Source organism: Macaca nemestrina, chromosome 12, assembly GCF_043159975.1.
Source record: "Macaca nemestrina isolate mMacNem1 chromosome 12, mMacNem.hap1, whole genome shotgun sequence".
Classification (NCBI taxonomy): Eukaryota; Metazoa; Chordata; class Mammalia; order Primates; family Cercopithecidae; genus Macaca; species Macaca nemestrina.
Genome location: NC_092136.1, coordinates 32,647,786 through 32,674,909, shown reverse-complemented (window position 1 = coordinate 32,674,909; position 27,124 = coordinate 32,647,786). Strand labels below are relative to the sequence as shown.

The following is a 27,124-nucleotide window of genomic DNA, read 5'->3' as shown; positions in this document are numbered from 1 at the left end:
TGCTCAGGCTGGTCTTGAACTCCTGGCCTCAAGCAGTCCTCCCACTTTGGCCTCCCAAAGTGCTGGAATTACAGGTATGAGTCACTGTGCTTTGGCCTACAGGAGGTCTCTAAGCAGCCTAAAATGTACTTTTTTATATCATATGAGGACTGAATTTTTTCCCATATGGATAACAAATTGTCCCAGGATGATTTCTTTTTTGTTTGTTTGTTTGTATTTGTATTTGTTTTTGTTTTTAAAAATCATTTTTATCTTTTTTTTTAAATTTATTTATTATTATTATACTTTAAGTTGTAGGGTACATGTGCATAACGTGCAGGTTTGTTACATATGTATACTTGTGCCATGTTGGTGTGCTGCACCCATCAACTCGTCATTTACATCAGGTATAACTCCCAATGCAATCCCTCCCCCCTCCCCCCTCCCCATGATAGGCCCCTGTGTGTGATGTTCCCCTTCCTGAGTCCAGGTGATCTCATTGTTCAGTTCCCACCTATGAGTGAGAACATGCGGTGTTTGGTTTTCTGTTCTTGTGATAGTTTGCTAAGAATGATGGTTTCCAGCTGCATCCATGTCCCTACAAAGGACACAAACTCATCCTTTTTGATGGCTGCATAGTATTCCATGGTGTATATGTGCCACATTTTCTTAATCCAATCTGTCACTGATGGACATTTGGGTTGATTCCAAGTCTTTGCTAATGTGAATAGTGCTGCAATAAACATACGTGTGCATGTGTCTTTATAGCAGCATAATTTATAATCCTTTGGGTATATACCCAGTAATGGGATGGCTGGGTCATATGGTACATCTAGTTCTAGATCCTTGAGGAATCGCCATACTGTTTTCCATAATGGTTGAACTAGTTTACAATCCCACCAACAGTGTAAAAGTGTTCCTATTTCTCCACATCCTCTCCAGCACCTGTTGTTTCCTGACTTTTTAATGATCGCCATTCTAACTGGTGTGAGATGGTATCTCATTGTGGTTTTGATTTGCATTTCTCTGATGGCCAGTGATGATGAGCATTTTTTCATGTGTCTGTTGGCTGTATGAATGTCTTCTTTTGAGAAATGTCTGTTCATATCCTTTGCCCATTGTTTGAGTTCTTTGTAGGTTCTGGATATTAGCCCTTTGTCAGATGAGTAGATTGCAAAAATTTTCTCCCATTCTGTAGGTTGCCTGTTCACTCTGATGGTAGTTTCTTTTGCTGTGCAGAAGCTCTTTAGTTTAATGAGATCCCATTTGTCAATTTTGGCTTTTGCTGCCGTTGCTTTTGGTGTTTTAGACATGAAGTCTTTGCCCATGCCTATGTCCTGAATGGTACTACCTAGGTTTTCCTCTAGGATTTTTATGGTATTAGGTCTAACATTTAAGTCTCTAATCCATCTTGAATTAATTTTCGTATAAGGAGTAAGGAAAGGATCCAGTTTCAGCTTTCTACTTATGGCTAGCCAATTTTCCCAGCACCATTTATTAAATAGGGAATCCTTTCCCCATTTCTTGTTTCTCTCAGGTTTGTCAAAGATCAGATGGCTGTAGATGTGTGGTATTATTTCTGAGGACTCTGTTCTGTTCCATTGGTCTATATCTCTGTTTTTGGTACCAGTACCATGCTGTTTTGGTTACTGTAGCCTTGTAGTATAGTTTGAAGTCAGGTAGCGTGATGCCTCCAGCTTTGTTCTTTTGACTTAGGATTGTCTTGGAGATGCGGGCTCTTTTTTGGTTCCATATGAACTTTAAAGCAGTTTTTTCCAATTCTGTGAAGAAACTCATTGGTAGCTTGATGGGGATGGCATTGAATCTATAAATTACCTTGGGCAGTATGGCCATTTTCACAATATTGATTCTTCCTATCCATGAGCATGGTATGTTCTTCCATTTGTTTGTGTCCTCTTTTATTTCACTGAGCAGTGGTTTGTAGTTCTCCTTGAAGAGGTCCTTTACATCCCTTGTAAGTTGGATTCCTAGGTATTTTATTCTCTTTGAAGCAATTGTGAATGGAAGTTCATTCCTGATTTGGCTCTCTGTTTGTCTGTTACTGGTGTATAAGAATGCTTGTGATTTTTGCACATTAATTTTGTATCCTGAGACTTTGCTGAAGTTGCTTATCAGCTTAAGGAGATTTTGGGCTGAGACAATGGGGTTTTCTAAATATACAATCATGTCATCTGCAAAAAGGGACAGTTTGACTTCTTCTTTTCCTAACTGAATACCCTTGATTTCTTTCTCTTGCCTAATTGCCCTAGCCAGAACTTCCAACACTGTGTTGAATAGGAGTGGTGAGAGAGGGCATCCCTGTCTTGTGCCGGTTTTCAAAGGGAATGTTTCCAGTTTTTGCCCATTCAGTATGATATTGGCTGTGGGTTTGTCATAAATAGCTCTTATGATTTTGAGGTACGTTCCATCAATACCGAATTTATTGAGCGTTTTTAGCATGAAGGGCTGTTGAATTTTGTCAAAAGCCTTTTCTGCATCTATTGAGATAATCATGTGGTTCTTGTCTTTGGTTCTGTTTATATGCTGGATTATGTTTATTGATTTGCGAATGTTGAACCAGCCTTGCATCCCAGGGATGAAGCCCACTTGATCATGGTGGATAAGCTTTTTGATGTGTTGCTGAATCCGGTTTGCCAGTATTTTATTGAGGATTTTTGCATCGATGTTCATCAGGGATATTGGTCTAAAATTCTCTTTTTTTGTTGTGTCTCTGCCAGGCTTTGGTATCAGGATGATGTTGGCCTCATAAAATGAGTTAGGGAGGATTCCCTCTTTTTCTATTGATTGGAATAGTTTCAGAAGGAATGGTACCAACTCCTCCTTGTACCTCTGGTAGAATTCAGCTGTGAATCCATCTGGTCCTGGACTTTTTTTGGTTGGTAGGCTATTAATTATTGCCTCAATTTCAGAGCCTGCTATTGGTCTATTCAGGGATTCAACTTCTTCCTGGTTTAGTCTTGGAAGAGTGTAAGTGTCCAGGAAATTATCCATTTCTTCTAGATTTTCCAGTTTATTTGCGTAGAGGTGTTTATAGTATTTTCTGACGGTAGTTTGTATTTCTGTGGGGTCGGTGGTGATATCCCCTTTATCATTTTTAATTGCGTCGATTTGATTCTTCTCTCTTTTCTTCTTTATTAGTCTTGCTAGTGGTCTGTCAATTTTGTTGATCTTTTCAAAAAACCAACTCCTGGATTCATTGATTTTTTGGAGGGTTTTTTGTGTCTCTATCTCCTTCAGTTCTGCTCTGATCTTAGTTATTTCTAGCCTTCTGCTAGCTTTCGAATGTGTTTGCTCTTGCTTCTCTAGTTCTTTTAATTGTGATGTTAGAGTGTCAATTTTAGATCTTTCCTGCTTTCTCTTGTGGGCATTTAGTGCTATAAATTTCCCTCTACACACTGCTTTAAATGTGTCCCAGAGATTCTGGTATGTTGTATCTTTGTTCTCATTGGTTTCAAAGAACATCTTTATTTCTGCCTTCATTTCGTTATGTACCCAGTAGTCATTCAGGAGCAGGTTGTTCAGTTTCCATGTAGTTGAGCGGTTTTGATTGAGTTTCTTAGTCCTGAGTTGTAGTTTGATTGCACTGTGGTCTGAGAGACAGTTTGTTATAATTTCTGTTCTTGTACATTTGCTGAGGAGTGCTTTACTTCCAATTACGTGGTCGATTTTGGAGTAAGTGCGATGTGGTGCTGAGAAGAATGTATATTCTGTTGATTTGGGGTGGAGAGTTCTATAGATGTCTATTAGGTCTGCTTGCTGCAGAGATGAGTTCAATTCCTGGATATCCTTGTTAACTTTCTGTCTCGTTGATCTGTCTAATGTTGACAGTGGAGTGTTGAAGTCTCCCATTATTATTGTATGGGAGTCTAAGTCTCTTTGTAAGTCTCTAAGGACTTGCTTTATGAATCTGGGTGCTCCTGTATTGGGTGCATATATATTTAGGATAGTTAGCTCTTCCTGTTGAATTGATCCCTTTACCATTATGTAATGGCCTTCTTTGTCTCTTTTGATCTTTGATGGTTTAAAGTCTGTTTTATCAGAGACTAGTATTGCAACCCCCGCTGTTTTTTGTTCTCAATTTGCTTGGTAAATCTTCCTCCATCCCTTTATTTTGAGCCTATGTATGTCTCTGCGTGTGAGATGGGTCTCCTGAATACAGCAGACTGATGGGTCTTGACTCTTTATCCAGTTTGCCAGTCTGTGTCTTTTAATTGGAGCATTTAGTCCATTTACATTTAACGTTAAGATTGTTATGTGTGAACTTGATCCTGCCATTATGATATTAACTGGTAATTTTGCTCGTTAGTTGATGCAGTTTCTTCCTAGCCTCGATGGTCTTTACATTTTGGCATGTTTTTGCAATGGCTGGTACCAGTTGTTCCTTTCCATGTTTAGTGCTTCCTTCAGGGTCTCTTGTAAGGCAGGCCTAGTGGTGACAAAATCTCTAAGCATTTGCTTATCTGTAAAGGATTGTATTTCTCCTTCACTTATGAAACTTAGTTTGGCTGGATATGAAATTCTGGGTTTAAAATTCTTTTCTTTAAGAATGTTGAATATTGGCCCCCACTCTCTTCTGGCTTGGAGAGTTTCTGCCGAGAGATCTGCTGTTAATCTGATGGGCTTCCCTTTATGGGTAACCCGACCTTTCTCTCTGGCTGCCCTTAAGATTTTTTCCTTCATTTCAACTTTGGTGAATCTGGCAATTATGTGTCTTGGAGTTGCTCTTCTCAAGGAGTATCTTTGTGGCGTTCTCTGTATTTCCTGGATTTGAATGTTGGCCTGCCCTACTAGGTTGAGGAAGTTCTCCTGGATGATATCCTGAAGAGTGTTTTCCAACTTGGTTCCATTTTCCCCCTCACTTTCAGGCACCCCAATCAGACATAGATTTGGTCTTTTTACATAATCCCATACTTCTTGCAGGCTTTGTTCATTTCTTTTTCTTCTTTTTTCTTTTGGTTTCTCTTCTCACTTCATTTCATTCATTTGATCCTCAATCGCAGATACTCTTTCTTCCAGTTGATCGAGTCGGTTACTGAAGCTTGTGCATTTGTCACGTATTTCTTGTGTCATGGTTTTCATCTCTTTCATTTCGTTTAGGACCTTCTCTGCATTAATTACTCTAGCCATCAATTCTTCCACTTTTTTTTCAAGATTTTTAGTTTCTTTACGCTGGGTACGTAATTCCTCCTTTAGCTCTGAGAAATTTGATGGACTGAAGCCTTCTTCTCTCATCTCGTCAAAGTCATTCTCCGTCCAGCTTTGATCCGTTGCTGGCGATGAGCTGCGCTCCTTTGCCGGGGGAGATGCGCTCTTATTTTTTGAATTTCCAGCTTTTCTGCCCTGCTTTTTCCCCATCTTTGTGGTTTTATCTGCCTCTGGTCTTTGATGATGGTGATGTACTGATGGGGTTTTGGTGTAGGTGTCCTTCCTGTTTGATAGTTTTCCTTCTAACAGTCAGGACCCTCAGCTGTAGGTCTGCTGGAGATTGCTTGAGGTCCACTCCAGACCCTGTTTGCCTGGGTATCAGCAGCAGAGGCTGCAGAAGATAGAATATTTCTGAACAGCAAGTGTACCTGTCTGATTCTTGCTTTGGAAGCTTCCTCTCAGGGGTGTACTCCACCCTGTGAGGTGTGGGGTGTCAGACTGCCCCTAGTGGGGGATGTCTCCCAGTTAGGCTACTCAGGGGTCAGGGACCCACTTGAGCAGGGAGTCTGTCCCTTCTCAGATCTCAACCTCCGTGTTGGGAGATCCACTGCTCTCTTCAAAGCTGTCAGACAGAGTCGTTTGCGTCTGCAGAGGTTTCGGCTGTGTTTGTTATTGCCCTGTCCCCAGAGGTGGAGTCTACAGAGACAGGCAGGTTTCCTTGAGCTGCTGTGAGTTCCACCCAGTTCGAGCTTCCCAGCAGCTTCGTTTACCCACCTAAGCCTCAGCAATGGCGGGCGCCTCTCCCCCAGCCTCGTTGCCGCCCTGCCGGTAGACCACAGACTGCTGTGCTAGCAATGAGGGAGGCTCCGTGGGTGTGGGACCCTCCCGGCCAGGTGTGGGACACGATCTCCTGGTGTGCTTGTCTGCTCAAAGCGCAGCATTGGGGTGGGAGCCACCCGACTCTCCAGGGGCTGTGTGTCTCAGTTCCCCTGGCCAGGAAAAGGGACTCCCCTCCCCCTTGCGCTTCCCAGGCGAGGCAATGCCTCGCCCTGCCCCAGCTCTCGCTGGCCGGGCCGCAGCAGCCGACCAGCACCCATCGTCCGGCACTCCCCAGTGAGATGAACCCAGCACCTCAGTTGAAAATGCAGAAATCACCGGTCTTCTGTGTCGCTCGCGCTGGGAGTTGGAGACTGGAGCTGTTCCTATTCGGCCATCTTGCTCCGCCCCCCCCCAGGATGATTTCTTGAACAATTCTTTAATACTTATAATTTGCAATGCCAAATCTATTCATATGTAAATTATACATTGTCCATGTTTCTGTTACCAGCTTCTATATTCTGTTCCACTGATTATTAGTCTAATATCACACCATCTTAATCACTATAGCTTTGCAAATCATGTGATTATCTGGTAGAGCAACTCTCCCTCAACCATATTCTTCTTCAGGAGTGTCTTAGGTTATTCTTAGCCTTTCACTTTTCCAATCAATTTTAGAATTATTTTGTCAAATTTCCATGAGTAGTTCTGTTGAAATTTTGATTGTATTGTACTGATTTAGATTATGTTAAGGAGAATTGAATCTTCCTATCCTTGAACATGTTATTTCCGTTCATTTATTTAGGTCTTCTTTGATCTCTTTCAGTAAAGTTTTAATAATTTTCCTCATAAAGTTTATATGCCTGACTCCCTAGTTAGATATTTTTAGAGTACCTTATTTATTGCCCTGAGATTCAACATTGACAATTATGTCAGATGGCTTTAACCAGGAGCCTCAAATTCAGTTATCTATGGAGCCAGGTAAAAAAGATAAACATAAAAAGCAGCTCAGGTGTAAGGCAGTGGAAGATGGTGAACATTGAAGGGCACTACTGATTTCCAACCAATTGTTTCCCGATGTTACCAGAACTTCCAAATTTCCAGGTGAGCTAGAAATTTCCGGATTCTTAAAACACTGTGCAGCCTGCCAGTTTCAATCACCCTCAGATTATTTAAAATAGAGACTGAAAAGTGAAATACTAGGTTTCAACCAGCAAGTGAGGTAGGACTTCAGAGAGCAGAAAAGAAAGAAAGCCCCTGAGATGGCCACAACAACAACACAAAACAGACAATAACAAGTGTTGGCAAGGATGTGGAGAAATTAGAATCCACGGCTAATGGGAATGTAAAATCGTGCAGCCACTTTGGAAAAATAGCTCGGCAGTTCCATAAAAAGTTAAACACAGAGTTATCATATGACCTAGCAAGTCCCCTTGTAGGTATATATCCAAGAGAAATGAAAGTATACGTCCACATAAAAACTTGTAAACAATTGTCCATAATGACATTATTCATAACAGTCAAAAAATGAAAACAGCCCAAATGTCCATCAGTGATGAATGGATAGATAAGAGGTAGTATATCCACAAAATAAAATATTATTTAGCCATATAAAGGAATGAAGTACCGATGCATGCTACAGCGTGGATGAACCTTGAAAACACCATGCTAAGTGAAAGAAGCCAATCACAAAAGACCACATATTGTATGATTTCATTTACATGAAATGTTCAGAATAGCCAAATCCCCAGAGACAGAAAGGTGATTAAAGTAGTTAATAGGGACTTCTGGAGAGAGAGAGAGAATGGTGAATGACTGCTAATGAGTGGGGGTTATATTTTGAAGATGACAGAAATGTTCTGGAATTACATAGTTGTGATAGTTTTACAACCTTATGAAAATACTAAAATCACTGAATTGTACGTGTAAAAAGATGAATTTTATGGCATATGATTTATATCTTAAATTTTTAACATAGAAAAGGAGAAGAAAAAAGAAAGCAAGTATATGTTGGGTGTTCCTCCAACGTTAAAATCTGCCAACATAAAGCCTTTGAGATTAAAAAAATTCACTCATAACTAAAAGTGAACATGTGTGGTTATATTATTTTTGCTTTTTTTTTTTTTTTTTGAGACAGAGTCTCACTTTGTTGTGCAGGCTGGAGTGCAGAGTCACAATCATAACTCATTGTAACCCCAAACTCCTAGCCTCAAGTGATCCTCCTGCCTCAGCCTCCCAAAGTGCTGGGATTTACAGGCGTGAGCCACTGCGCCCGCCTATTTTGCTTTTCTAATAGGCGCCCAGCCTATTCACAACCGTAATACTTTTGGTAATGTACACTTAGCAAGACCTATTCTTCTGGGTCAGAAGGAAAAATGTTTGTTACCTCTTTTTGCTTATTAAAACTGTGTTTTATGTTTCCTTTGGTTGGTATCATCTTTCCTTTGCTAGAATTTTGGAAAAGAGATGGTAAGTGTTTGTGCCAGATCTCTACATAGGTTCTCACCCAAACCTGCCACCTTAGCTCTTGAATCCCATCTTCTCCCATTTTCTAAGGAACATTTTTTCCAGCCTCATCTCCCTGAAACCACGTAGACTTACCAACCTTACACACCTGCAGTTTCCCCAGACAATCCATCTCTTTTAGATCTCTATGCTTTTATACATGCTATCCTTTCTGCATGGAAACTTCTTCTGGAGTGGAGTGAGGAATGGGTATGAAAAGAGGTGGATGACTGTATTTTGGAGGCAGTGCTAACAGACTTGTTAATCAGTTGGATATGGAAAGAAGTGCAAAAGAAGGAAAGAACCAAGGATGCCTACTAAGCTTCTGACTTTAGTAACTTTTCAGATGGTACTGCCATTTTCTGAGTTTGGGAAGACTGGAGGGAAGAAGATGAGGATTAGGTTTAATGCGGTAAGTTCCAGGTATCTATGAGACATCAAGTATAGATATATTAACCTAAAGTGAGGTAATATGTCTGGAACACAGAGGAAAGATTTGTGCTAGACATGTAAATTTGAAAGTTGTCAACACATTAGTCATATTTGAAACCATGGAAATGATCACAATTACTTAGGGATTCTCATGTTGCCCACGAGAGCCAAACAAGTTTTAGGTAGTAACAAGTTGTACCAAAATGTATTTAACAAATCTCTCCTCTTCTTCTAACATATAACTGTTCCCAGTGTTTTGTGAAACTCATGAGTAATTTTTATATTTTCCACAAATATTTATAATAATTTTTTCTAAAGAGAAACCAGCTTCTTTAAAAAAGAGGCCTGTTCAGAATAGACTCTGATGCCCAAAGTCAAGTGGGAAAAAGTAACTGTACAGTGAGAGAGAGAAGAAAAAAAGGATAAGGGCTAAGTACTGTGGGGAGAAGGGTCACAGCGAAGAGGATTCCAGCTCAGTGCTGTGGAGAGGGAAGACACGTCTAAGGAACTTCTTCAAGTTGTGTACTGAGCACTTTTCAATGTTATTAAAGCCTCTTTTACATCTCCCCTATGTAATCTTTAGTACATTCTACATTGCTGACTAAATGGTTTTCTTTCTTTTTTATTTTATTTTATTTGAGATCGAGTTTCACTCTTGTTGCCGAGGCTGGAGTGCAATGGGGCGATCCCGGCTCACTGCAACCTCTGTCTCCCAGGTTCAAGTGATTCTCCTACCTCAGCCTCCAGAGTAACTGGAACTACAGGCACCTGCCACCAAGCCTGGCTAAGTTTTTGTATTTTTAGTAGAGATGGGGTTTCACCATGTTGGCCAGGTTGGTCTCGAACTCCTGACCTCAAGTAATCTGCCTGCCTCTGCCTCCCAAAGTGTTGGGATTACAGGCGTGACCCACCATGCTCAGCCCTAAGTGGTTTTCATATAGTGAGTTCTCTATGGTGAATGTAAGTAATTGCCAAGTCGTGATTCAGGTCAGCAGGTGACGAGAAGAGAAACTGCACAGCCAGTATCTGAGCTACATTTATTTTTTTAAAATGGCAATGCAATGAACATCTTCAGAGCTACATCTTTGCATACATCCAGGCTTACTTCGGTAACATAAGTTGCTAAATACTGGTTTAAAAGGACTGAATCATTTTTAAGGCTTTTTACATGTGTTGCCAAATGGCCCTCCAGAAAAGCTGAACCAATGTATCACCAGTAGACTATTTAAGTATTCATTTCCTCATACCTACATTTTAATCTTTATCAAATTAATGGGAAAAAGTGGTTGTCCCCTGTTTTGACCAGGTATCATCCACTAAATTTTTTAACATTGCCTTGAACAGTCTCTTTGTCTCCACTCATTCACTACATCAATTCATTCTGTATGCCCCTGCCAGATTAATCTTCTTAGAGTAGGGCTCCTATGACACTACTCTCCTGTTTAAAAATTTTCCATGACTCCTCACTACCTACTGACTCATGTACAAATTCTTCAGTCTGTCATTTAAAACACTCTGCCATACAGCCTCACCGCATATTGCTAATCTTATTTAAGCCTCCACTTTCCCTACACATGCCCTATGATCCAGTCAAAATCATACAGTCATTGCTTTCCAAAATATGACCCACAATTTCTCATCTCCATGTCATAATAGTCCAGTGATGAAAATTCATATCATGAGTGCTACAGATCTCCCCTCCCCTGCCCATGGCAGATCTTGTTAATTAATCATCACAGACTTTCCCACTGAGCTGGCATACAGTATCTCTACATAGTGCTACTCACTGCCACTACCAATAAACTGGAACTGGCACTTATGGTGAAACTAACTTGCCAATCCTGTAATAGTCCTTTCACCTAGTTGGCCTTTACTCCAGGTCCTCTCTTCTTGAATTTGTTCCCAGCAATTGAGGTTCACTTCAAATGCTCCCTCCTCTGTTGCACTTTCCACATGAAATTTTCTAAGTACATTACATGGCTCTTACAATTCTACTTCATTTGGCCTCGTTTGGTTACTTGTGTGCTGTCCTCTGCCCTTTTGAGTCATAAGTGTATTAAGGCAGTAAAAGTAGTAAAGAGTTCAGATTCTAGAGCCAGACTACATTAGCTCAAATCCTGGCTCTGTCCTAACTAGCTGTCAGCCCTTGAGCAAGTTGTTTAATATCTTTGAGCTATAGTGCCCTCATCTGTAAAATGGGCATAATAATTGGATCTACTGCAGAAAGTTGTGAGAATTCTATAAGAAAATGGGAGTCAAGTGCTTAGCCAAGTGCCACACACATATTTAGTCTTAAAAATGTTACATATTTCTCAAAACATAAACATAGAGTTACCATATGGCCCAGCAGTTCCACTCCTAGGTGTATATGCTCAAGAAAATGGAAAATATAGGTTCACACAAAAACTTGTACATGAATGTTCATAGCAGCATTATTCATAATAGCCAAAAATTGGAAACAGCCCAAATGTCTATCAGCTAATGAAGGTTGAAAAAAATGCCATATATCCACACAATGGATTATTATTTAACCATAAAAAGGAGTGTGTACTGATACATGCTACAATAAAGATGAACTTTGAAAACATTATATTAAGAGAAACAAGCCAGTCACAAAAGACTACATATTGTATGATTCCATTTATATGAAATGTCCAGAATAGGCAAATCCATAGAGACAGAAAGTAGGTTAGTGGTTGACAGGGGCTGGGGGAATGGGAAATGGGGAGTGACTACTTAGTGAGTACAGGGCTTCTTTTGGGGGCCATGAAAATGTTCTATAATTAGATAGTGGTGTTGGTTGCACAACATTGTAAATATACTGTAAGTTCCTGTGTTGTACCCTTTAAAATGGTTAATATGGTAAATTTTGTTATGTAAATTTTATCTCAGTTAAAAGATGTTTTTTATATTACCATTCATTCTTATGTCCCCCAGAGCACTTAAGGAGATATCATTAGGACAGTGATTTTTTTTTTTTTTCAGGAAAAGATATGTAATATGGTCTTAAATGCAAAGAGGAAACATTTGAGTAACCTCTGTTATTCAAATTATCATGATTACGATTTCCATACAGGACAAACCATAGATAAAATGATTATTTTTCTGTAGAAATTCCAAGAATAGACTAGGCCCAAATAAAAACAAGAGTTTTCATAATCTTGGGATTACACTTGGCTGAAATGCAACTCAGCAAAAAACAGAAATGGGGAACTTAAAAAAAGAACTACAAATAGCCAATGAGTGTGCAAAAATAGGCTAATTTAAAAAATAAGGGGTTCCTTTTTTTTTTTTTTTTTGACATAGGGTCTCACTCTGTCACCGAGGCTGGAGTGCAGTGGCTGGAACACAGTTCACTGCATCCTTGACCTCCTGGACTCAAACAATCCTCCCATCTCAGCCTCCCAAGTAGCTGAGACAACAGGTGTGTGCCACCACACCTGACTAATTTTTGTATTTTGTAGAGACAGAGTTTCGTCATGTTGCCCAGGCTGGTCTTGAACATCTGGGCTCAAGTGATCCCCTTGCCTCAGCCTCCCAAAGTGCTGGGATTACAGGCATGAACCACTACACATAACCAAGAGGCTATTTTTAAACCATTTTCTTAAAATGTTTATGTCCACTATTTGAAAAGGGACAATGCTTGTGATTTATCATTATATGGAGGTGGACATATACATTTATAATCCTTTCTGGAAGTTCATTTGATAACCTGTATAATACATACATACGTGTATGGATGGGAGAAGGCCTGGAATGATGTACTGCAAGTGGTGAACTAGGAAGTGGAATTAGGCATTTTTCTTCTCTTTCCTTATCTCCTAATTTTTCTATAATAAATATAAATATTGCTTTTGTAATGGAAAATAATAGAAGTATTTCTTAACTTTTCAAAAAGTCATTTGAAAGTAGAGGGGGAGTCAGTTCACTTTGTTGAAGTCAACTTGTTATTTTTTAAAAACCGAAGAATAAACTGGAACTTTTTTTGAGACAGAGTCTCACTCTGTCACTCAGGCTGGAGTGCAGTGGCGTGCGCACTCACTGCAGCCTTGATCTCCCAGGCTCAAGCAATCCTCCCACCTCAGTCTCCCAAGTAGCTGGAACTATAGGCATGTGACACCATGTCCCACTAATTTTTCTGTTTTTTTTGTAGAGATGAGAGTCTCACTATGTTGCCTAGGTTGGTCTCGAACTCCTGGTATCAAGCAATCCTCATGCCTCAGCCTCCCAAAGTGGTGGGATTACAGGTGTGAGCCACCACACTCATCCTTAACTTTTTTGATATATGTAGAAAATGATAAGTAAAATACAGAAATAACTGAAGAGGCATTAAATATGTAATTAGAGAATGATCATGAAATATCTTTATAAATCAGCAACACGAAAGTGCAATAGTTAAGTTCCTGAAAATGGATGAGGCAATAATCTCTTAAGTTTAAGAACAGAGTCTCCACACTTATTGAAGTGAATTACTAAATTGCCTTCTAAAATGGTTATTCCGGTAGTGAGCAGAAAGTGCCCTTTTCACCATACCCTTCCCAGCACTGAATGTGTCATTATTTTTTTCTCTTTGTCAATCTAACTGACAAAACAAAACAAAACAAAACAAAAAAACTTATTTAAATTTTTATCATTTTGATTGCTAGTGAAGCTGAACATTTTATGAGGTTTACTAATTGGCTATTTTTATTTCTTCTTTTGTGAATCATCTATGTCTTATATCTGTTTTTTAACTGATCTTTTTTCTTGTTGATTTGTTTTAGTACTTTAAAGAGTAAAGATCTCTATCCTTTATCTGTCATATATGTTGCAAATATTTTCCCAATTTGTCATTTGCTTTAATAGTGTCTTACCATGTCTGAAAATGTTTAATTTTGATAAGGTCAAATTTATCCATCTCTACATGTATAATTTTTCTTTTGCTTTTGTTATTAGAGACTTCTTCTTCACTCCAGGAGAAGATATTATCCACACATATTTTCTTCTCGTTCTTTTATAGGGTCATTTTTTCATTTAATTCTTAAAGTCATCTGGAATTTATTTTGTAAGTAAGATGTGAGAGTGGCAACAAACTTTTTAAAATGTAGTTTTACAACATTATACATTATAACAGACTCTATACAAAGAAAATATTCGCAATATTAAATGTGTCCAAAAAAATCATTAACTTAATACAACAGAATTTCCTGACATAAGTATTTAAACGATTCTACAGAGTTCATTTTTAAAAGTCTTGGGCTTTGTGCAAACTTATGTTAACAGTTTTAAAAAGTCCTTTTACTTATTTTACTAATAAACTTCTATATTATTTGGATGTCTTACAAGGGTACAAATTGCACTGCTATTTAAAAATTGCAATTTTCTTTTTTAAAAAGAAAGAAAAAAGTATACCTTTTATTTCCTGAAAAGGTGATACTATATGTCAGAGTCAGATCTTGAATTTCACCTTTTCATGACTGAAAGAGAACAAAAGAATCTCTTCATAAGTCATAGGGTATGAATCATAAGTGCAGTTACTGAATGATTAAGTAAATTCAAATACTAAGGGGTAAAGTGGAAATCCTATTGGATAGAAACCAGAAACCTCGGCCGGGCGCCGTGGCTCAAGCCTGTAATCCCAGCACTTTGGGAGGCCGAGACGGGAGGATCACGAGGTCAGGAGATCAAGAGACGATCCCGGCTAACACGGTGAAACCCCGTCTCTACTAAAAAATACAAAAAAATAGCCGGGCGAGGTGGCGGGCGCCTGTGGTCCCAGCTACTCGGGAGGCTGAGGCAGGAGAATGGCGTGAACCCGGGAGGCGGAGCTTGCAGTGAGCTGAGATCCGGCCACTGCACTCCAGCCTGGGTGACAGAGCAAGACTCCGTCTCAAAAAAAAAAAAAAAAAAAAAGGAAACCAGAAACCTCAGTTGCAGTGCTCCTCCTGATTCACTTACTAAATTTCCTTGTAACTCAGGAAACCCGAAATGTTTCCTTAATTAATATATCTCTTCTTCAGAGCTCAGCTGTTATTTCAGTGTGCATAAATTCTCAAAGGCCCATTGAAGGGAGGGGAATACCAGAGGTAAATGGTTTGGGAATAACACATATGTCATTTTACTGCTAATGAGATTGAAATAGAAATGTATTTTAAGAAACTTAACCTTCCTTTCAATTTCCACAATGTCTGAACAACCTTTCTTTTCTCTTTTTCCATAGTTCAGCTTCTTGAGATGTTAACTGTATACAGAAATGCTCACAAAAAGATGCATACTCCGTAAATTGATGTTACTAACATTCATGCAAATACATACAGAATAACATTGATGTAGGTAACCACATGCTTGCTCACAAGAGTATGTATCATCAGGTTTATCTGTAGCATGTTGATGACATGGACTAACAGAATCAGGTAATCAGCACATTTAGGAAGATCATTTATGACTAAAGACTTCTGAGTCCACAGTTGGTAAGAAGCCTTTTGCCCAACGCTATCTAGGCCCTTGGGCTCTGCAATATAAATGTCCTGGAATAGTTTGACCAAAAATGATGAATAGGAGGATTTATTTATTAATTCATTCAGTAAGTATTAATTTAGCATCTGCCAGGTCCTGAGGAAAGCAATTATGTTGAACCATATGAAATTGCTGATATTTGGCTGTTTTTTTATTTACATAAGTGACAATTTCATATGATTAAACCTAAGAAAATTATAGAAACTTCTTACGGAAAGAAAACAAGAAAACGTTGAGAATCATAAGAAAAAAAAAATTTGAAGTAATGACTTAGAAGAAATAAGAGGGAAGGAAAAGAGACAGAAACATAAAATTGTGAAATAGGAAAAAAGGAACATATAAACAAAAATAGAAGAAAATAAGAAAAGCATATAACGATAAAAACTGGTACCATATTAAGAATTAATTTAATTTATTCAGTATTTATTGTGTCTATATAAACAATCTCACAGTAGATTCAATACATCCCTCAAAATAAAGAAAAGGCATCGTTCTCTTTAAAGATGAAAAACAGGGCTAGGCATGGTGGCTCATGTCTGTAATTCCAGCACTTTGGGAGGCCAAGTTGGGAGGATCACTTGAAGCCAGGTGTTTGAGGCCAGCCTGTCCAACATGGTGAAACCTTGTCTCTAAAAAAGAAAAAAAGAAAAAGAAAAAAGGATGAAAGACAAATCAATATTCCCAATATTTTAAGATTCTAAATCTTAAAATATTGAAGATAGGCTGGGCATAGTGCCTCATGCCTGTAATCCCAGCACTTTGGGAGGCCAAGGCGGGTGGATCACCTGAGATCAGGAATTCGAGACCAGCCTGACCAACATGGCAAAACCCCATCTCTACTAAAAATACAAAAATTAGCCAGGCATGGTGGTGGGCATCTGTAATCCCAGCTACCTGGGGGGCTAAGGCAGGAGAATCACTTGAACCCAGGAGGTAGAGGTAGCAGTGAGCCAAGATCATGCCATTACATTCCAGCCTTGACAACAGAGTGAGACTCTGTCTCAAAAATAAATAAATAAATAAATTCTGAAGATAAAGAGAAAATTTAAAAAAATTTGAGGCAGTGGCAGAGCTAAAACAGGGAAATAATAGTAGATATACTACAAGAAAGATGTATAAATTCAATACAAACCCAAGAAAAACATAGCAAAATTAGAAAGAAATAAAGTAGAAGTTCTGATAACAGAAAAATTCTGCAATAATGTCACCTGATAACACAGAAATCAAATCAAATTATCAGCGTACAGAGGCCAATTATGGTAAATCTAAAAAAAAAAAAAAAAAAAAAAACCTTTTTAAAACAGAATCTTGCTCTATCGCCCAAGCTGGAGTGCAGTGGTACAATCATAACTCAGTGCAACCCTGACCTCCTGGGCCCAAGTGATCCTCCCACCTCAGCCTCCCTGAAAATGTTTTTTTCTTTTTTTTTTTTTAGAGTAGTAGTGCATTTATTTTATAATTATTTTACAAGTGTTAGTAATTACAATAATAAACAGAAGGTATTTTAAACCATTTTATAACATTTTATGTGTATATTTATTTAAATCTCAAGCAAAGGTTCATCACACAATTTAACAAAATTCTTCTAAATTACACCCACCCCAAATTACAGCAACTTAGAAACTCGAAGGAAAAAGTAAACAAATGAGTAAACAAAATTTGAATATAAATCATACCATGCCCAGGAATATATAGAAGTTTTCAACTTACAAACATTTTAGTCCAAATTGTTGCCTTTGCAATGAGGCAATCCCATTGGAAAACAGTTTACTTTTTTATTCTAACATTTAAATTTATAAACTAATGCCTGAGTATTTATTATCTGCCCAGGACAATTATAATTATGGATGTTGCAAACCATTTAACATATTTTCTTTATTATTATTATTATTATACTTTAAGTTCTAGGGTACATGTGCACAACATGCAGGTTTTTTACATATGTATACATCTGCCATGTTGGTGTGCTGCACCCATTAATTCGTCATTTACATTAGGTATATCTCCTAATGCTATCCCTCCCCCCTCTCCCCACCCCACGTCAGGCCCCAGTGTGTGATGTTCCCCATCCTGTGTCCAAGTGTTTTCATTGTTCAGTTCCCTCCTATGAGTGAGAACATAAGGTGTTTGGTTTTCTGTCCTTGCGATAGTTTACTCAGAATGATGGTTTCCAGCTTCATTCATGTACCTACACAGGACATGAACTCATCCTTTTTTTATGACTACATAGTATTCAATGGTGTATATGTGCCACATTTTCTTAATCCAGTCTATCATTGACGGACATTTGAGTTGGTTCCAAGTCTTTGCTATTGTGAATAGTGCCACAATAAACATAGGTGTGCATGTGTCTTTATAGCAGCATGATTTATAATCCTTTGGGTATATGCCCAGTAATGGGATGGCTGGGTCAAATGGTATTTCTTGTTCTAGATCCTTGAGGAATTGCCACACTGTCTTCCACAATGGTTGAACTAGTTTACAGATCCACCAACAGTGTAAAAGCGTTCCTATTTCTCCACATCCTCTCCAGCTCCTGCTGTTTCCTGATCTTTTAATGATTGCCATTCTAACTGGTGTGAGATGGTATCTCATTGTGGTTTTGATTTGCATTTCTCTGATGGCCAGTGATGATGAGCATTTTTTCATGTGTTTGTTGGCTGTATGAATGTCTTCTTTTGAGAAATGTCTGTTCTATCCTTTGCCCACTTTTTGATGGGGTTGTTTGATTTTTTCTTGTAAATTTGTTTAAGTTCTTTGTAGATTCTAGATATTAGCCCTTTGTCAGATGGGTAGATTGTAAAACTTTTCTCCCATTCTGTAGGTTGCCTGTTCACTCTGATGGTAGTTTCTTTTGCTGTGCAGAAGCTCTTCAGTTTAATTAGATCCCATTTGTCAATTTTGGCTTTTGTTGCCATTGTTTTTGGTGTTTTAGACATGAAGTCCTTGCCCATGCCTATGTCCTGAATGGTATTGCCTAGGTTTTCTTCTAGGGTTTTTGTGGTTTTAGGTCTAACATTTAGGTCTTTAATCCATCTTGAATTAATTTTTGTATAAGGTGTAAGGAAGGGATCCAGTTTCAGCTTTCTACATATGGCTAGCCAGTTTTCCCAGCATCATTTATTAAATAGGAATCCTTTCCCCATTTCTTGTTTTTGTCAGGTTTGTCAAAGATCAGATGGTTGTAGATGTGGTGGTATTATTTCTTAGGGCTCTGTTCTGTTGCATTGGTCTTTATCTCTGTTTTGGTACCAGTACCATGCTGTTTTGGTTACTGTAGCCTTGTAGTATAGTTTGAAGTCAGGTAGCGTGATGCCTCCAGCTTTGTTCTTTTTGCTTAGGATTGTTTTGCCAATGAGGGCTCTTTTTTGGTTCCACATGAACTTTAAAGTAGTTTTTCCAGTTCTGTGAAGAAAGTCATTGGTAGCTTGATGGGGATGGCACTGAATCTATAAATCACCTTGGGCAGTAAGACCATTTTCATGAGATTGATTTTTTCTATCCATGAGCATGGAATGTTCTTCCATTTGTTTGTGTCCTCTTTTATTTTGTTGAGCAGTGGTTTGTAGTTCTTCTTGAAGAGGTCCTTCACATCCCTTGTAAGTTAGATTCCTAGGTATTTTATTCTCTTTGAAGCAATTGTGAATGGGAGTTCACTCATGATTTGGCTCTCTGTTTGTCTGTTATTGGTGTATAGGAATGCTTGTGATTTTTGCACATTGATTTTGTATCCTGAGACTTTGCTGAAGTTGCTCATCAGCTTAAGGAGATTTTGGGCTGAGATGATGGGTTTTTCTAAATATGCAATCATGTCATCCGCAAACAGGGACAATTTGACTTCCTCTTTTCCTAATTGAATACCCTTTATTTCTTTCTCCTGCCTGATTGCCCTGGCCAGAACTTCCAACACTATGTTGAATAGGAGTGGTGAGAGAGGGCATCCCTGTCTTGTGCCAGTTTTCAAAGGGAATGCTTCCAGTTTTTCCCCATTCAGTATGATATTGGCTGTGGGTTTGTCATAAATACCTCTTATTATTTTGAGATACGTCCCATCAATACCTAATTTATTGAGTTTTTAGCATGAAGGGCTGTTGAATTTTGTCAAAGGCATTTTCTGCATCTATTGAGATAATCATGTGGTTTTTGTCTTTGGTTCTGTTTATATGATGGCTTACGTTTATTGATTTGCACATGTTGAACCAGCCTTGCATCCCAGGGATGAAGCCCACTTGATCATGGTGGATAAGTTTTTTGATGTGCTGCTGGATTCAGTTTGCCAGTATTTTATTGAGGATTTTTGCATCGATGTTCATCAGGGATATTGGTCTAAAATTCTCTTTGTTTGTTGTGTCTCTGCCAGGCTTTGGTATCAGGATGATGTTGGCCTCATAACATGAGTTAGGGAGGATTCCCTCTTTTTCTATTGATTGGAATAGTTTTAGAAGGAATGGTACCAGCTCCTCTTTGTACCTCTGGTAGAATTCGGCTGTGAATCCTTCTGGTCCTGGACTTTTTTTGGTTGGTAGGCTATAAATTATTGCCTCAATTTCAGAACCTGTTGTTGGTCTATTCAGGGATTCAGCTTTTTCCTGGTTTAGTCTTGGGAGGGTGTACGTGTCCAATAATTTATCCATTTCTTCTAGATTTTCTAGTTTATTTGCATAGAGGTGTTTATAGTATTCTCTGATGGTAGTTTGTATTTCTGTGGGATCGGTGGTGATACCCCCTTTATCATTTTTTATTGTGTCTATTTGGTTCTTCTCTCTTTTCTTCTTTATTAGTCTTGCTAGTGGTCTATCAATTTTGTTGATCTTTTTTAAAAAAAAAAACAGTTCCTGGATTCGTTGATTCTTTGGAAGGTGTTTTATATCTCTATCTCCTTCAGTTCTGCTGTGATCTTAGTTATTTCTTGTCTTCTGCTAGCTTTTGAATGTGTTTGCTCTTGCTTCTCTAGTTCTTTTAATTGTGATGTTAGGGTGTCAATTTTAGATCTTTCCTGCTTTCTCTTGTGGGCATTTAGTGCTATAAATTTCCATCTATACACTACTTTAAATGTGTCCCAGAGATTCCGGTACATTGTATCTTTGTTCTTATTGGTTTTAAAGAACATCTTTATTTCTGCCTTCATTTCGTTATGTACCCAGTAGTCATTCAGGAGCAGGTTGTTCAGTTTCCATGTAGTTGAGCAGTTTTGAGTGAGTTTCTTAATCCTGAGTTGTAGTTTGATTGCACTGTGGTCTGAGAGACAGTTTGTTATAATTTCTGTTCTTTTACATTTGCTGAGGAGTGCTTTACTTCCAACTATGTGGTCAATTTTGAAATAAGTGTGATGCAATGCTGAGAAGAATGTATATTCTGTTGATTTGGGGTGGAGAGTTCTGTAGATGTCTATTAGGTCCACTTGGTGCAGAGTTGAGTTCAATTCCTGGATATCCTTGTTAACTTTCTGACTCGTTGATCTGTCTAATGTTGACAGTGGGGTGTTAAAGTCTCCCATTATTATTGTGTGGGAGTCTAAGTCTCTTTGTAGGTCTCTAAGGACCTGCTTTATGAATCTGGGTGCTCCTGTATTGGGTGCATATATATTTAGGATAGTTAGCTCTTCTTGTTGAATCTGAAAATTTTGTTTGTTTGTTTTTGTTTTGCTTTGTTTTGTTTTGAGACAGTCCAGCCCTGTTGCCCAGACTAGAGTGCAGTGGCACAATCTCGGCTCACTGCAACCTCCACCTCCCAGGTTCACGTGATTCTCCTGCCTCAGCCTCCAGAGTAGCTGGGATTACAAGCATGCATTACCACGCCCAGCTAATTTTTGTATTTTTAGTGGAGATGGGGTTTCACCATTTTGACCAGTCTGGTCTCGAACTCCTGACCTCAAGTGATCCGCCTGATTCAGATTCCTAAAGTGTTAGGATTACAGGCATGAACCACCGCGCCTGGCCCCTAAAAATGTTTTCATATCTCTTTTGTCACATAGAGATTTCCCATTAACTTCCCATTTTATATAATTGTGAGTGAGCAATTTATAAAATATATAATTTGTGTTTAAGATAAATTCTAAAATTTTTATTTTTATGTGACTGATTTCCTTTTATATAACATACAAATTATATAAAAAGCAAGTAATTCAAGACTATCCAGAGTGAGAAAGAATAATTAGAACATTACGTAAATAGAATTTTAGAACAGGAAGGAATCTTAGAGTTCATGCAGACCAAACTCACAATGTCTCAGAAGAGGCAGAGAGAATTCAGAGAAGTGACTTGTTCAAAGTCATCTAGCTAGAGAGAAGCAGACTTAGGATTAGAACTTATTTATTGTTTCATTCACTTAACAATCAGGAAGTCCTGCTACATGCCAGCCAAGTGAGGTACTAAGCAGCAAAAATACAAACATGGGTAAATTTCGCTCCTTGGCTCTCAAGGGACTGTCAGGATTGAAATGTCGACGGTGGGTAAGGAACATCCATAAACTTTACTAAAGCCATCAGTAAGCATCAGTAAAAGAAACCATGCTTTAAAATCCACATTTTATACTTCAAAAGTCAGTTAAGCCTGGTGCCGTAGCTCATGCCTGTAATCCCAGCACTTTGGGAGGTCAAGGCAGGAAGATCACTTGAACCCAGGAATTCCAGACCAGCCTGAGCAACATGGCAAAACCCCTGTCTCTACAAACAATACAAAAATTAGCCAGGTGTGATGGCATATGCCTGAGGTCCCAGCTACTCTGAAGGCTGAGGCAGGAGGATCATTTGAGCCCAGGAGGTTAAGGCTGCAGTGAGCCATGAAACTGCCACTACACTCCAGCCTCGGCGATAGAGTGAGACCCTGTCTCCAAAAAAGCAAAACAAAACAAAACTCTCAGTTCACACTTCATTTGAGAGTGTCAAGCCAGGACAGTACATAAAATAATAAAGGAGAATCCTTCACCAAAGGAGGATACACAGATCCTGGTTGGTATATTTCCTAATAGAACTTCCATGTAATGTGTGTCTTTCAGTCAGTACCAACAACATTAACACTTCATTATTGTCTTTCTCTGATGCAGATTTTTTTTTTTTTTTTTTCTGAGATGGAGTTTCATTCTTGTTGCACAGGCTGGAGTGCAATGGTGCCATCTCGACTCACCACAACCTCCACCTTCCAGGTTCAAGCAATTCTCCTGCCTCAGTCTCCCAAGTAGCTGGGATTATAGGCATGCGCCACCACGCCCAGCTAATTTTGTATTTTTAGTAGAGATAGGGTTTCTCCATGTTGGCCAGGATGGTCTCGAACTCCCGACCTCAGGTAATCCGCCTTCCTCGCCTCCAAAAGTGCTGGGATTACAGGCGTGAGCTACCACGCTCGGCCTCTGATGCAGAATTAATCAATGATTCTTAAACACTGTCAATTGCATGGCTAGAAATGCATAATTTGTTTAAACTTCTTTTTCACATGTTGTGTTTGGAAAGTACAGTTTTGCAATTGATGCCAAATAATCTTTGCTTAGAATATCATGATTACCTGAATATGAGTTTACAAAAAAATAGGCCAAAAATTGTGTGGCACTCAGAAAGCAAGACTATGATGAGAAAATAAGGCTGATAAGTGTATAATAGGTGTAAAAATGCCAACATCAGTACAGAGTGACAGTTCTGTGGCCAGCCATGACACAAGTCCCTGTCATAGGTCCCTGGGGGCAGCTCCAGTGCACTCAAAGAGCTATGAAGATTACTATATTTTCAGCATGACACGTAGGCCTTATTATTACTCACAGTGTGACATGAAATCAGATGATCCCTCACAGTGTTCTTTTATTTAATTTTTTCATTGTTAACAATCATTGTTCTTAAATGGTAGAATTAAATAAAAGTTCTGTTCAAAAGTGTCCTTAAAGGGCTTTAAGCAAATGTTTAAAATAAAATTCTTAACCCCTTTACCGATTTGTTGAATCTGAAAATACCTGCATATAGATATATAATCAACCTGGAACAGTAGGAGTCTTTCATTTCTCACTTGCTGAGTATACTGAGATAAACTAAAACAGCAAACAATTGATGTTGAAATGTCAAGGCTAAAATGTCACGGAAACAGCAAGTTCAATAAAGTTGCATCTCCTGAAGAGGCTAATGATAGTCATCGATGTGTCTTTAAGGATGTGGATGTGACTTTACTTACAGAGCTTCATGGCTGCAACCTTAACATCTCCTGTCACAGTCCTTGAGTCCACCCTCATGCCCACACAGTAAAGTGAGTTTTCATTTCATTCTTGAATTCACACAGGTAAGTGGGTGGGTATGTGCTCAAATTCAGAGATGCATTATCACATTAATCCAAGTCCATTAATCTCATTGCTCTGATTTTTTTCTTCTTTCCTCTGAAACTAAGTAAGTCTTTACCTGCTGCCCTTTATCGCTTGATAACAACTCAAAAAGAAAAAAGAAAAAAAAAAGGCACTGGAGTCAAGAACCAGGCTACTACTTGGCCGATGACTATTCATTTACTTCATGCTTCAGTATCCCTCTTGGTAAAATGAGAATTATAATATCTAGCCCAACTCCACAGGTAACCAGAATAAGAAAAACACTATCTGTGAGAACACTAAAAATGCTTTGGAAGAAAGGCATAAGAATATTATAACATTATTATTATTATTATTATTATTGAGATGGAGTTTTGTTCTTGTTGCCCAGGCTGGAGTGCAATGGCGCTCTGCAACCTCTGCCTCCCAGGTTCAAGCGATTCTCCTGCCTCAGCCTCCCGAGTAGCTGGAATTACAGGTGCCCACCACCATGCCCAGCTAATTTTTTTGTATTTTTAGTAGAGACGGGGTTTCACTATGTTGGCCAGGCTGGTCTCGAACTCTTGACCTCATGATCTGCCCGCCTAGGCCTCCCAAAGTTCTGGGGTTACAGGTGTGAGCCACCATGCCCGACCAAGAATATTATAACTTTAAATAGCAGATGGCACAAAATAAAATGAATACAGCAAGGAAATAATAGAAGAAATCAGCTATCTTGGGCACTGTTGTTACTGGTTTTTCTCATTTCTCTCTTTGCCATCTAACCTCAAAATATCTTGCAGCTCCATAGTGACTGAGGTTTGTGTGCATGCTGCCAAATGCTGTAACATTCTCTAGGACTCAATGTTACAGGGAAACACACAGGGATGTAATATACTACTGAGAAACAGACTTTCATTTCTCTGTCTGCCTCCCTCTCTGTCTATAAACTCTGATGTTTGATGTAAGCACAAGGCCTCATTTGTTTTGGTCCAAATATCCAGATATGTGGGCGGACTCATTCTACCAAGGAATGTCATCAAAGTTCACAACTGCTGATTCCATAGCATGAGGCATTTGACCATTGGCCTCTCCCCAAAGTAGTGGGAAATGAAGTACTTTTCTTACCTGAAAATAAATTGCTTTCTCTCCATTAAAATGTATTCAGCATGAACGACGTAGAAAGCACTCCCCTGGGTACTATGGAGGATGCAAAAATGAGTAAGTCAGTTCTTGCACTTGATGAGAATTTTACAGGCCCACATTCTCAGACACAGGTCTCAGCCAGATTAAGTTCTCCTCCATAACAGACGCTGTGGTGTCCATCTCCCCACCAGGAGGGCTCAGTGCTGTAGCTTGACTCAATGAATAAACAGGAAAATGGGTGTTCTAGTGAAAATGTTTCCTATTCTTGTGTTCAACCACAATAAACCAGGTCTGGCCTCTTCATAGTCTGATCTCAATTGCTTGAATAAGAGGGAGGGAAGAATCCATCATAGAAATAGTTTAGACCATGAGGCAGACAAATGGAAAGTGAAGAGGGAGGGATTGGAAGAAGGAAAAGGAAAAGCACTGCCTAGAAGGAATCAGTGAAAACAAAATTTCTGCAGAAAACTTAAGAATTCAGTTGATTATCAATAATCATAATAAAATAGACAATATCCTTTGGGAGGAGAAAAACAGAATTTGGTAAAAATTGAATTAGTCAAAATTTGAGGCCAGGAACGGTGGTTCATGCCTGTAAACCCAGCACTTTGGGAGGCCGAGGTGGGCGGATCACCTGAGGTCACGAATTTGAGAACAGCCTGGCCAACATGGTGAAACCCCCTCTCTCCTAAATGTACAAAAAATTAGCCAGGCATGGTGGTGGACGCCCATAATCCCAGCTACTCAGGAGGCTGAGGCAGGAGAATCGCTTGAACCCAGGAGGTGGAGGTTACAGTGAGCTGAGATTGTGCCACTGTACTCCAGCCTGGGTGACAGAGCAAGACTCTCTCTCAAGAAAAAAAAAGAAAAAATTGAAGGAGGAAAAATGTTTCCCTTGGCCCCCATCAAGTGTCAGGTCACTTTGACCAAAGCATAAATAGTGTTTCAAAGAATTGTTAAGCATGTTCTTTGGATAAAGAAGGTTGTGACCATCACCTGGCATAGGTCCTCTGTCCACCTGCTGCATTTATTACTTGATGCAGCAGTTCTTGAAGTCTTTAATCAAGACCTTTTTACACTCTTTTACATTATCGAGAACCCAAAAGAACTTTCACTTATGTGAATTGCATTTAATGATATTTATTATCTAACATTAAAACTGAGAAATTTTCAAAATATTATTTGAAATCAAGACAACATAGCATACTTTTTGTTATGTTTATGCATAGACTCAAGGAAAAGATCAAGATTTCAAGATAATTATTTGAGAAAAATGAGGTTATAGCTATCCTAGTAGATATGAACAAAGAGAACTAATCAAAGTGCAAAAGCAGTAGCCAAGAGAGTTGGTGGACACCTGTAGTTCCAGTTATTCTGGAGGATGAGACAGGAGGATCTCTTGAGCCCAGGAGTTTAAGGAGCCGGTCAGGGCAACAAAGTGAGACTCCCTACTCTGAAAAAGAAAAAAAGAAAAGAAAAAAATTAAGTTCAGAAGTACTGAGAATGAATTTTATTAATCTCTATAAATCTACATAAATCTCTATAAAATGTACATACTGATACTTTAAACATACTGCTATGGAAAATACTAGAAAATACAAGCACGCGCACTCAGGTATTCTATTAGGAGACAGAGTGATGACGTTATTCACGTCAAATAGTCCCTGGAAATTTCCACTGTACACTCTTGAGAGAATGAAAGTGAAAATGGCAAATCATGTATTGTTACTATAATGGAAATAGTTTTGCTCTTAGAGACCCCTGGAAAAGATCTTGGAGACATCCCAGACCTGGTAGACCACCATTGGAGAACCAATGTAATCAATTACTTGTAAGTCCATTCCCATTTCTTATCACGCATAAAGGGTATTTTGTCTGATGAATATCTTGTCCTCGTCCCCGGACCACCCTTTTGAGAACAGTTGACCTAAGGTAACCACAGGACTCCTGGCCCAGTGGGACCCAAAGCGAAAAGCCCTGGACTCGCCGAGGGCGCTCTGCTTAGGACTGAGAACCGAAATGCTCCCTGAATTAGGAGCATTGAGAACGCCGAGTGCAGACACAAATCGAAAAGCAGCTACCCGCGCCGCCAAGGCGGGGCCAGAATTGGCGGCAGGCGGCTGGCCCGCCTGGGGCTGGGGCAGAAGTTGGGGCGGCTGAGAGCGCAGCCTGGGCTGCGGGGAGACGCCGGCCCACTGCCCGCTCGCTCGCCGCAGGTAGGCCCGGCCCCCGGGAGGTGGGGCGCGGCCAGGTGTCCCCAGGTAGCCGCCTCCTCCCTTCCTCCGTCGGCCGCCTCCCCGGACCGAGGCAGGACGTCGCGCCGCGCTTG

At 39.3% G+C, this 27,124-nt stretch overlaps 1 protein-coding gene across 3 annotated transcripts in view; it reads right to left on the bottom strand.

The window, feature by feature from the left end:
- Positions 1–27,124, bottom strand: part of LOC105471513 (coiled-coil domain containing 73) — a 265,590-nt gene that overhangs the window by 192,783 nt on the left and 45,683 nt on the right. The window lies entirely within an intron of this gene.